Genomic DNA, 11,135 nt, shown 5'->3' with positions numbered 1-11,135 from the left:
AATGCTGTATGGGTCTAAACCTCTCATAATGGTTAGGAAACTACCACTGCCAACATTGCTCCTTCTGAATCTCAAATTATCCTCAACTCTCCATCAAAGTCTGGATAGTACAACCAAAACATCTGCTTATGTTTGTCTTCATCAAAAACCATGTACTATTTTTTCCCTTTGATGAAATATGAAAATGCAAGTTACAAAATAATGAATTTCAAACCATTTGAGATTCTCAGAAGGATCAACCTTAGTAGAGGTCTGAGAAATGGCATCATCCCTGAGTCTCATAGGCTTATCTCCAGTAGACTTCTCTATCTAGTCAGTTCTCTGCCTTCCATTCCTTTCAGTAAATGCTCTGCACTCAATTCCATCCGTCCATGCTTTTCATCCACTTCTTCCATTCACAGTTCACCCACAAATCTTAAGTAGTCTACCTGACCCACTGTCATCACGTCTGCTGATTTTACTTCCTATACTGATATCACAACAGATACCACCTGCAGAAAGTGTGTCAAGTGAAGACTGTCATATTCAGACCTCAAGACTTTAATACATGTAAATTCAAAGGGAATAGAAACACCTACAGCACTTTCACTTTATTTTCAGCATTACTAATCCTATCTTTACTAAACTCATTAATAACCACGTCAATTTTTAACTCCAATCTTCTTCCTCCACCTTATCCAGAATAGAGTGCCAAGTGTTACCTCCCAATATAAAGCAAATTAAAAGAAATAAAAAAATCTAAAATCAAAATATTACTGCCACATAATATAAAAATGATATTTGAAACTCCTTGTGAATGCCCAAGGAGTGAGATCGGGTTGAATACCTGTTAATTTTGGCCGAGATGCAAGACCTCTAGGCAAATTGACAACATCTATCAGACTTGAAGGATTTCCACTTGGTTTAGATGCACCAGAGGTACCTAAACTAGACTGTACACTTGCAGAGCCATCCAAACCAACTTTAATCTCATTTCTCAAGTTATCTTTACCTGCAGAATATAAAAAGAATGTCACAGAGGATAGTGGACCATTTTTGAACTCCAATACTTCATGCAAAAATACTAGAAAATAACATCGAAATCACCACAAGCATATTATCCACAACAAATTATCTGACTCTAAGTATTTTTCTAGGAAAAGTGCTGACAACAACAGAATTCAAGCTACAAATTCCAAAGCCAACAGCAGAATCTTTCTTCACTTTTTTGAGCTACAAACCAGCAGGTCCCATTGCAAGTAACAATCAATCAATCAATCAATCAATTATTATTAAAAGTGGCTCTCTAGTGATTCATTGCTTACGTAGTATTTGAAAAAAGACCCTTTATTCACAAGTTAATTAATTTAAATAATTCAAGTCTAAGTCTTCATTGCAAAGCAACAGTGACCAGACCCAATGACTACAGTTACCTTCATCAGACACATTGTCATCTTTGCTCCCAACAGAACCATTGGCATTCGGATTCTTTTTACGAGATGCAAACAATCCCACTCCAATGCTTGTGGAGGTATATAGGCCAGCTCTATTTTTTAAAATTGTAGCTGTTTGAAACAACAACAATATCGTCATGAGAAAATGGACACATCTTGACTTTCCCCCTTTAATAAAAGTGAAGAGAAAAATATGGAAAACTGAAGTGTTTGAGGATCGATAAACAATGATTGAATGAATAAATGAGGACATGCATGTCCTTTGTTTTGTATCAATAACATCCATCAGCATTCTCGGTCTAGTGACAGTCATGCCTCTCCACAGTTGTGTCAAGCTTCTTGATGTTTTACTGGTTCCCACCAACATCCACATCTTCTAAGGCCAATGACTCCATCTCAAAAAATACTCAGAGTCACAGAATTTTATTAACCCTTGTTTTCTTCACTGCTTTTGATTTCCAAAGTTAAGAGTTTATGTAGCCACTCGTCTGCAAATTTACCTTCTTTTAGCTTTACTTTTGTCCTCAAAGAAGACTACATAAAGAATAAGAAAAACCTGATCATTAGCAATGTAACTGTCACAGAGAAACAGAGCTAGAAACTTTTCTAGTCTGTGTGACAAAATAATAAAAACAAACAAACAAGCACCACTTAAATGATTTTTCCAAAGTCCTCACTATATAGATCAAAGATGGCATCTCTTTCTTCCAGACACAAGGCCCTTCAGTACAGGGTATTTATATTGCTGCTTTCTTTGGACAATAGCATGGTTCTTTAATTCTAAATAGACAAAGCAGAAATCTTTTCCATTAATTCATCCAACAATAATTCCATATCCACCATAGACCAGGTACCAACTAAGCCCAAATTGACCATGTTTTTCCAACATAAATTCTATGTTCTTATGATCGATACTAACCAAAGTTCTGAAAATTGGGACTATTTCTGGAAAACATGGGACTCAAAGTGAACAGAATTTCCTCCAACCTACCAACAGGCACATATTAAGACAAACATCAAACCAGTCCCATTAAACAGAAAACTTCCCTCATGTGTTCTGGTACAAATTGTATTGATTGGCACCTGGACAAAACAATCAAGCATATTCAGCCAAAGACCAGGAAAAATGGCTTACAGATGTGATTCCAATACAGTTTAAAGGTTTTTAAAGAAAACTTAAGCGCTATTATTTTTATTTTCTGTGTCACAAATTACTGACAATGATGAACTATCAGAAATGTAGTTGGCAGTTAAGAATTTGTCCCTGGGTTCCCTTCAGGCATATGGAGATGTCATAAATACCATACTTGAATTGTTGCATCTTTGACTTGCCTATTAGCTAAAATCCTCACAGCCTCATCTGAGAGGTGCACTCCTGCCAGACATACTAGCTTAAGTAGCCTGGGTCAGTGGCGTTGCCATCTGAGTGTGTGTAAGCAGTAAGAAGAGGACTTGGGAGCAGACAGCAGACATTGCCCTTCTACAATGTGGATATTGTATCAAGTTGCAGCAGCAAGAGGAGAGAGCTGCCACTCCAAAGCTGGTGAGACCTTCAGAAATCGTCTCTAGAAAAGAGAGATGTGTGTTCAAGTTGAAAACTCAGTGTGAGCTGAACACCTGCTCTCCCTTAGTCATGGATTTGGCTTAGGAAAATACTGAAGCCCCAGAACAAATTGCCTTGAAGAGTTTGGATCAGGAGTGGGGTATATGAAGGAGGAGCCAGGAGGCATCAGCACAAACCCAAGAGGGTATTTTCTGTTTCCTTGTGTAAGTAGCCTCACAAGTTAAAGACCGATTTTTCAGAGATACAGACCTTTTGGCATGCTGAAAAGTAGTCTCTCCTTTTTTTATATATATATAAGAAGAACAGAAATAGTATAATGTGTTCAAAGATAATAAAATACTTTTACTTCAACTCTTCCTTAAAATTTACTATGAACAACCACTCTTTATATGTGATAACTAATATTCCAATACTAATTTATTATTTTGGAACCTTCTTATTTAATGAAATTCCCTCACGTGATTAGGAAAACAGTGGCCCATTATATCTAAAGTCACACTATTCCAGGGCAACTTAGTCTTGAAAATGCAGAGGTCAACAAAACTCACCAGTTAATATTGGTCAATATACTACTTCTTTTACCCATAACAGCCTTGATCTAAAAGTTCCCAATCTAAATTTTACCTGATTTTATTTTCCCTAATCTTTTCTTAGTAATACAATAGTTACAAATGAGAATTTAAAAAATGACCTAATCTATTTATTTTAGTGAGAATGAAGAAACTAAAAAAAAAAAAAAAAAACCGTATAAGAAATATATGCACACATTGTCAGATCTATTTTTTTTATTACAGATTACATGTGTGTGTGTGTGTGTGTGTGTGTGTGTGTGTGTGTGTGTTTTTATGTTTGTGTGTGTATGTGTGTAGCTTTAGTGATCACTAACACATTTCTATTTATCCAAGACTTTTAATGTTTTTCTTCTTTCTATAAAAGTCATGGCTGGTGAAACTATATAAATTTTATTTTGATTGACTATCAAACTACTGCTTGTTTTTAGTTTATACAATTTTTAAATTTAGCAGGTATGTTTTCAGTAAGTCTGGCTTTTTAAAATATCCAAGAATTTGGTTAGTTTACTAAATGTTTTCCCTGTGAAATTTTGTTTGAGTGATGGGCTGACCCTGTTAGAAGTGATGTGATTTGTGGATACAGCAATTGTCAGTGTAGCATTCTAGACATAATGGGAATGTAAACTCAAAACATGGTTATCAATGTATAAACTGTGCTGAGAATGAGCAACAAACCTTAAGGCTAACACACACACACACACACACACACACACACACACCTCCAAGATCACCTCTGAATGCATAAGTAACATCTGCTGTAATAAAAACACGGTATCCCTGCATACTATCCTACTTTGTGGCACAAGGAAGACGTGGAGAACACTAAATGTTAAATATACAGGCATTCACTAAATTAAAAAGGCTCAAATTCTTTACCTTTGCAAACGGTGCAGAGCACCACAGCCAGGTACAGAAGTATCAGCTTCATGGTGATGATGCGGGACCTAAGCGTAGAGACTGTTCATGCTGGAGAATCAGGCCCATCGTGGCAACTCTGGCCTGCGTATTTATAGGCCATCTCAACACTGGCTCTTGTCAGCAGTTAGAGTGACAAGCCTGGTGGTGACAGCACAGGCAAACATTGTAGCAAGGCAAAGGCAATCTACTGCACATCAGGTTAGTATCCAATTTCTCTGACATCTTCTGCATTGGTCCAAGTCCAGTTTATGCCAACCACAGAATATGCCTTCTTGCCACCCTGTGCAAATAGCAAAGCCAGGAACTAAAACCTGGAGGATTAAACCTCAATATGCTGATGACATTTCTTGATAAGCACCCTGTCAATCATCACAGATGTCTTAATGCCTCAAGGAACTCAAATATTATGATATATTAAAATCATCTTTCTTTTGACAATTAGATGCATTTTAAACATTGATTTACCTTGAAACAAAGAACTCTTTCTCTTTGCTTACTAATATGAAATGGTAATTTCTTTAGAGATATACATGTAATTATCATTTAGGTTAAGACATACTACAATGCAGGAATGTATCATATCATGGCCCTAACTTTATCATTGTAAAATTCCTAATATTTTAATTACACATTTTTCCATGCACTTCACAATCAGAGAAACACATAAGAAGAAATATGTAGAAATGTTGACATGAGAAAAAATGTTTTGGGACAGAAATAAGATTAAATAGAAAACCTATTTAAGGGCTATACATCTGTACAATGTTTGAGTGCAGGGTGAGGGCTGTTTCATGCATAATAGCATAGGGAAAAAAATCAAGATGTCTTTCACACTATCCAATGAATGTGAACCCTGAAAATCCAGATGCACAGCTTCTCTTTGATACCCAGTTGCTGCCAAGAAACCTGCAGAAGCTAAAGGATTAGAGAAGAATTTTACTATTCTTAGAAAAGCAGAAAATTTGTGTAAGGTGATAAAAACATAGACCAACTCCCTCTTTCTTTACATTTCTGTTACCATCTCTCAATTATGTACCCACTACTCATCCCACCAAAGGTTAAAATACTTAAAAATGTTTTCTGTTTAGGGTAACACATCTGCTGAAAGCCATGCAAGTTTCCCCTCTAGATCACAAACGTGATGATTGTGTGCACACGGATACATTAGTGCTAGAGCAAAGGCCGACTTCATGCCAGTCTAGGAAAGTTCTGACTTCAGAACTGGAGAAACGGCTTAGTGGGCAAAGTGTTCAACATGTAGATGTGAGAACAGGACTTTGAATACCCCAAATCCAATGAATGCCATTTGTCATGGCACCAGCCTCTAATTCCAGGACTTAGATGGTAGAGACAGAGGATGCCTGGAGCAAGTTGGGTAGTTTCATATTCAACTAAGAGACCCTATTCAGAAGAATAAGGTGAAGAACATTAAGAGAAAACAAACTTAAGTCTCCAAACACACAAGTGTATCCACACACAAGGAAATATGCATCACTTTCCTCACTTTCACATGTTTGGAAGCTCCAAACCAAGGCTTTAATTAAATTGTTTCCTTTCCTCTACCTATGTCCTGCAAAAGAGCTCATGCACTCAGACTAACCTTCCTTACTACACAGGAATACGGGCCATAAGGGAGCAAGTCTAGATCCTACCCACTTCATTCTGATGTTCTTCCATTGTATATTCACTGCCAACATCCAGCACCTTTCTAGTTGTTCCTCAGAGTTAATGACATTGCTTTGAATTGTTCTGGGGAAATAAATGTTATCAGAAGAAAAGCTACTCGCTTCCACTCATCTACTGTCATTTGTACTCAAACTTGACTGGCCTCTGTATTAATTCAGATAAACTCCTGCATCAGGATCTGATATTTCAATCAGGGACATTTTGTCAGTACTTCTTTCATCTCTCACTCTGACACCAAGATAGTACTCTTGGGTGATTATTAACACATCCCCCACTCTATGCAAGGTTGTATTTTTTTTTAATTTCTGCAGATTTTAAGGTATCTGTGATGGAGATCATTATAAGAGCAAAGGCATCTACATCTATTGTTAATTTCTAACAAATATTGGTAGGATTATTAAAGACTTTTTTGTAGGCTGTAGACTCATTTTGGTCAAGAGTTTCCAATTGAGACAGATCAGTTCTATAGGGATCTTTAAGGACTTTTAAATGTTTCACATTTACAGTACGATAACAGTAGAATAATAGTTTCATAATGTGAAACTATGATACACATCATAAAGGAATGTCCATCAAAAAGAACAATAGGCAAATGTCAATTTCATGATTCAAAGGGATGTGGCTTAAGTCTATATACACTTAGCACTGTGCTTCCAAAGAAAGTCAACTGTTGAAAGAACAAAAGCTTCAGTGTGGGCAAGACAGTGTGTTTATATAACAAGGCTTGTTCCAGAAGGAAACATGGGACATCTTAAACAATATCTGCTTGGGCTGTAGAACAAGAAGTTCTCTATTGTCATACACGTTAAGATCTAAAATCTGGAAGGGTGAATTTCTTCTCATTGTTAAGAAATGTGTTATTATATGAAAAGTCTTATTCTGGAAGAAATAGAAATGAAATTAAAAATTTGAGAAACTATTCATCAAACTCATGCAAGTATTTGAAACCTAAATAGGATTTAACATTCTATATAGACAGTATAATCTTGTTAGTGGTATAACACCTCCAATTCAATTTCAACATTTTCTTAGACTGATGTTTAGAAGGCCTGGGAGACTGGACAATATGGGGATGGACTTCCAGAGTGTGTTTAGAACTTCTGTTTACCACCACTTCAGATCTCTGTAGTATCTTCAGCAGTTGTGAGGCTCCTTACCCACCTCACTCAGAAACTCACTACTCCTCTGTTTCCAAACTCAAATGCCTTTCATCCCAGGTAGACCTTTGCTAAATGCTCTGCCATTTTCTAAATTTACTGATCATCTTAAGGCTAGCCCATTCTCTGCATTTACTGATCATCTTAAGTCAAGTCCATTCTCTGCTCCTGTCTTCCTAAGGCTAGCCCACCCACTGTACCTGTCCCCTTTTCTTCTGAATAAAGATATTTTCTACACTTTGTCTTCTCAATGTGTCTTGTATATTGGTGTTTCTACCAAAATAAACAAACAGATAGAAAATACAGGGCTACCAAGAATAGTGATTTCCATATCCACAATGTCCTTTTGAGGTTTGGATCAGTGTTCAAAGGTGCCAGGAAGTATTTCTACCTGTATGCTTCACAAGGGAATCAAGCCAATACTACAAAAAGTCGACAGTTTGCTGAGCCACATCTAGTGTGTCTCTGCTTTTCATACTGAGCAACACGCAACATTCTACATTCAAACTGTCACTTATCTTGCATGCACAACCTCAATCAGTAGTTTGAAACCAAATAAGGCATGACATAGTGACATAACAACAGCTTATTTCATTACCCGTGAACCCTTCACCCATGAATATACATGCCTTATAACCTCTGACAGGCTAAAAGGACAGAGACTAAAACTCACAGAGACCACTTTCAGTCTATAGGGAAAACTTTATTTCAGAACAAGTAAATTATGATATTTTATTCATAATTCAGAGCTGTGCATGAATAAGAATTTTTTAAATGTGTAACCAAAAGAATTATTTCATAAGCAAATATCCATGTAACTTAAGAAATAGAAGATTAAAGGACACAAGATGGCACATTAAATGCTTCCGACTCTCTGCAGGCTTTTTAGGAGATGTTGTCACAACAAGGCAAGCACTTTGAAGGATGATGACAGTTGTGAAGGCATTGAAGTTTAGCTGTGAACAGAGACTAGAAAAGCCTCTAATGTTCAGAGACAGGAACAGGCGATCAGGGAAGCAGATCGAACCCGTTGTACTGTGGCATCACTGCAGAGGGTAAAGCAGAGACAACTTCAATAAACTAGCTTTCTTCCTAGAACAAATCCACCAGGCATGGTGCAGAACTGTAGACTAGACAGACTGGCCACCTGCAATCTGCAGGACACAACCTTACTGTGATTTTCTCTTTCCTTTCCACACAATAATCACAGGGCAGTGTCAGGAACCCCTGTTAAGAACCTCACCTTTGACGATTTGGAAGTCAGAATGGTAAAATTTACAGTTGTGTTTCTGGGAACCTTCTACAAAAGCCATGCACCATTCCAGTATGTGCAGCTTACTGGATCAGTCTGGCTAAGGGGGCACGACTGGACCAAAAGTGCTGTGAGCTCCTCCTGGTGGGAAGCCAGTCTGAGCTCCAGAAGGGGCTAGCGAGAGGGAGATAAAAATAAGTACTTTCTCCCGGGAGTAATACAGAGGACAGAACACAGCCTCCACCCTACCATTCTGCAGTGTAGATAGATCCATACCTTCTGTCTACACCCTCACCCTAAGCAGACACAACCAAGGGCACCAGGTACGCAGATTGTACACCTGATAGAAGTACTCAGGTTAGCGCTTGTCTATCAAAGCTCCGTAGGTTGAACAAGAGCAGAGACAGCTGGTGCTGCCCCTCGGTTGTTAGACAATACCGAGGTTAAAAGACCGAGGTAGACAAAACACAGCCTAACTTCTCTGCTGATCCCAACAGGAAAGATTTACTACCTAGGCTGAGAGCCTCTGCTCCTGCCCCACATCTTGAATGAAGGCTGGTCCTTGTTTGAGTTGGATGCATGGAGTTCTGTTTTTTGTACGTCTAGTGTTGTTTTTGTTTTGTTGTTTTGTTTTTAAGAACGTGCCTACTTAAAATTTACATATAAATACTTCTTTTTTATTATCTTTATGCCCTCTTCCACCTCTTCTCCTTTAATGTTTTATTTTTAATCTTTCCTTTCCTCCTTTCTTTGTCCCTTCAAGGCTTTATATTTTTTTATTGGGTCACTCCCCTTCTTGTGTCTCCTTTTTTCACTTTTTTTTTTTTTTGAAAATTTTCTTTCCTCTGATTTTTTTCACTACTTAACCCTTTAACTCTTCTCTTGGGTATCATGTCCGCAGTTTATTTATTTTTCTTTTATTTTTTTCTTTTTTTTCCTCATTTTTTTGCATCACTTTTATAAACCACTTTTCTTACTCTTACTTCTACCTAGTACTACCTTTTTTCTGTCACTCTCTACTGCCTTTGCATTCTGCTGCTTCTAGGGTTGTGGTGGTAACTGTTCTTGAATGGTGACTTTATTCCGTTTGGCTTTTAACATGTTGCCAGTGGTCACTACAACTTTATTCCCCATGGGAGGTTTTGGAAATGGACCTTAGTGTCTAGAGGTATCAGGGAAGCGCTTATCTACTGAAACATACCCCTAGCCACGTTGTTAGAAACTGTACCATAGTCTGGTCACAGCACAGTTACATCCAAAACCTCAATAAAGGCCATAAGGTAAATGAGAGACTATAAACTTGTAGCTAATATAACAATCCCAATATGGAATAAATAAATAAATATAAGAAAACAAGGCAACCTAAGTTCTCCAAAATTCAAGAATCCTAATAGTAACTAGGGCCAGTGATATCAAAGTAGAGGAACTACCGCAGAAAGAACACAAAGATTATTTTAAAAACAGCAGTGAATTCAGACAAGATGTATACAGTCAAATTAACAGAATATAAAATAACAGGCAAGAGGTTTAAGAGCAGTTCAATAAAATGTGGGCATTCTGAAAACACAAAGCAGCATCCTTGGTAATGAAAAGCTCTGTAAGTAAAAGTGAAAGCCAGGCAAACACCAAACAAGTACAAGGAACCTGGAAGAAGATGGACCTTCAGAACTCCAAGACTCAGCTGAGAATTAGAGCAGCCACTCATAAAACCTTTGGTACATGAACAACATGCCCACTTAGGAGTTTCCATATAGATGGAACCACTAAGGTAAAAGACACAGAAAATCTAGTTAGAAAAATAGCATCAGAACACCTCCTTCAGATTTTAGAAGAACATCCAGTGGTATGAACCACTCAAGCCTCAAAACAGACAGACAACAAGACACATGCTATTTCTTTCTATAGTCAAAATGCCAAGAAGATGGTATAAACATAGAAATTTAAAGCCTGCAAGAGAGATATACCAAGTTACTTGTAAGGGCAAAACTATCAGAATAACAGTTAGGACATTAGCATAAAGTCTTAAGCTAGGAGAAAGTGGAGTTAATGTATTTCAAATACCGGAAGAAAAATATCTCCCAACCCAGATCACAATGCCAAACAGTCATCCTCAAAATTAAAGAATAAATAAAGACCTTCTAAGGCAACCACAAGCTGTAAGAATTCATGATCATTAAGTCGGGATTGCAGAAGATACCTAAAAAATTACTGAATGTAAACAAGGGCATATATTTGCAAGGGCATAGGGAAAAAATGGATTTCACTAAAAACAGATAAATAGGAATGAATCCAGCATTAGAAAAGCACCAACACAAGGAACTAGTGTATGCTTTTCTGTAATAATCCTGTGTTTAAAAGGTCTAATTCTCTAATTAAATGGCAGGGACTACTTCATTGGATTGAAAAACAAGACCCAGTACTTGTGTATACAGGTGTCTCCACTAAAGTGTGGGCAGCTGTCTTCCTCGAAGTAAACTATATAGATTTCTCTTCCGAGTGCCAAAATTGTTCACCTGGCCAAGGAACTTGATTCTCACAAAGTTGCATGTCAGA

Source organism: Arvicanthis niloticus, chromosome 13, assembly GCF_011762505.2.
Source record: "Arvicanthis niloticus isolate mArvNil1 chromosome 13, mArvNil1.pat.X, whole genome shotgun sequence".
Lineage (NCBI taxonomy): Eukaryota > Metazoa > Chordata > Mammalia > Rodentia > Muridae > Arvicanthis > Arvicanthis niloticus.
The sequence above is the reverse complement of the archived record's forward strand: the minus strand, read 5'-3'. Positions refer to the sequence as shown.